Here is a 2,175-nt window from a genome sequence, read left to right as displayed (position 1 = left end):
TTAAAAATCAAAGTAGTCCAGCCAGAAATCATGGCCGATCCACCGACACTTATGGATTATGCTAGGCCAGGAATGGCCGGTGTAACTAATAGTGTAGTTAGACCCCGTATAAACGCAAATCAATTTGAAATTAAGCCTGCTTTGCTTAATATGTTGCAAAACAACGTAACGTTTTATGGACTACCTAACGAAAACCCTAATGCACATTTGACAAATTTCTTAGAAATTTGTGACACATTTAAAATTACTGATGTAACAGCCGAAGCAATCAAACTTCGCCTCTTTCCTTTCACTTTGAAGGATAAGGCAAAAATTTGGTTAACTTCTATGCCTGCTGCAACATTTGAAACTTGGGACCAATTAGCCCAAGCATTTTTACAAAAATATTTTCCCTTAGCAAAAACCGCAAGAGTCATCAAAGAGTTGACATCTTTTACACAAAATGATAATGAAACTCTTTATGAAGCTTGGGAACGTTTTAAAGAACTTCAACGTTTATGCCCACACCACCAATTGCCAGATGCACTTTTAATGCAGACATTCTATAATGGATTAAATCCTACGACTAGAGGTTCATTAGATGCTATGTCTGGAGGGTTATTTATGAAGAAGACGTCCGCCCAAGCAAGAGAACTTTTGGAGGAAATGGCAATCAACAGCAGTATGTGGCCCGCAGAGCGTGGACATATACCAACGGCGAAACCATCATCCTCATGTACATCATCGGTTAAAGGTATAATGAATCTTGATCCTGTAGCAATGTTACAAGCCCAATTTTCTGCCTTATCGCACAAAATTGATAAATTTATGGCACCATGCGATCCTAATGATCCGATCCAGAGAGACATTGACTACGAAGGTATGAATGAGATAGAACAGGTAAATTTTATCCAAGGACAAAACCAAACTACTAATCCTTATTCTAATACTTATAATCCTGGATGGAGAAATCATCCTAACTTTAACTGGAAAGATGGTAATAATAATAATAATGCAAATGCTAATCAATATCGTATAAATAATTATCAAAATCAAACAAGAGATACGATTAGCACTTTATCTTCAAAAATCGACAAATTTATAGATGCTATGAATGGAAAGGTAAGTAATCAAGACGATGGTTTTAAACGGATCGAAAATAAATTCGATCAGCTTATCAAAAACCAATCATCTAGCATCCATAATTTGGAGGTTCAAATTGGACAACTTGCTAAATCAATTCCATCCCGCAAAGAGGGAAGTCTTCCCATCCAAACGGAAGAAAATCCGAAAGAGCATGTTAAGGCTATCACTCTTCGTTCGGGGAAAAACTACTTAGGTCCGGAAATGCCCGGAAATTCAACTTTACCTGGAAATGATTTACCAAAACCCAAAGAAGATACGTTAAAACAAAAAGATACACCAATTGACTCTAATCCAAAACCTTTTGTACCAAAGCCACCTTTTCCACACAGGGTCCGAAATAAGGACCATGATAAACAACTTTTATCATTTTTAGACAAACTTAAAAATTTGCATATAAATTTAACATTCATGGATGCAATTACGCAAATTCCTAATTATGGAAAATTCTTGAAAGATTTAATTTCAAAAAAAATTAGTTGGGAAGGAATTTCATCCATTTCACTTTCTGAAGAATGTAGTTCGATAGTATCAAGCAAATTACCTACTAAACTCAAAGATCCCGGATGCTTTACCATTCCGTGTACTTTGGGAAATATGGAATTCCCAAGTTGTCTTTGTGATTTAGGAGCTAGTATAAACTTGATGCCATTGTCTATTTTTGAGAAATTAGGATTAGAAGAAGACATCAAGCGTACCAATATGGTTTTGCAATTAGCGGATCAATCCACTAAAAGACCATATGGTATAATTGAAGACGTTTTGGTAAAAGTTGACAAATTTATTTTTCCTACTGATTTTGTTATCTTAGATTTTGCTTATGATGCTAATTGTCCGCTAATCTTTGGTAGACCATTCATGAACACGGGACGTGCTCTAGTTGATGTGTCGGAAGGAAAAGTAGTTTTACGAATAGGTGACGATAAGATCGAGTTCGATATGAATCAAGCAATGAAATATCCTATGGAGGATTTCGCTTGTATGAAGCTTGATTTAGTTGAAGAATGTGTTAATGAAATTGTTCAAAGAGAAGAAATAATGGAACCTATAATG

At 35.5% G+C, this 2,175-nt stretch overlaps 1 non-coding gene across 1 annotated transcript; it reads right to left on the bottom strand.

Annotated features, from left to right (window-relative positions):
- Nucleotides 1–408: 408 nt before the first annotated feature.
- Nucleotides 409–515, bottom strand: LOC136228100 (small nucleolar RNA R71). Its single transcript, XR_010688434.1, has one exon. It is a non-coding gene; the product is annotated as a small nucleolar RNA R71 (small nucleolar RNA).
- Nucleotides 516–2,175: the final 1,660 nt, after the last annotated feature.

This window comes from Euphorbia lathyris, chromosome 4, assembly GCF_963576675.1.
Source record: "Euphorbia lathyris chromosome 4, ddEupLath1.1, whole genome shotgun sequence".
In the NCBI taxonomy this organism is placed as follows: Eukaryota; Viridiplantae; Streptophyta; class Magnoliopsida; order Malpighiales; family Euphorbiaceae; genus Euphorbia; species Euphorbia lathyris.
The sequence above is the reverse complement of the archived record's forward strand: the minus strand, read 5'-3'. Positions and strand labels throughout refer to the sequence as shown.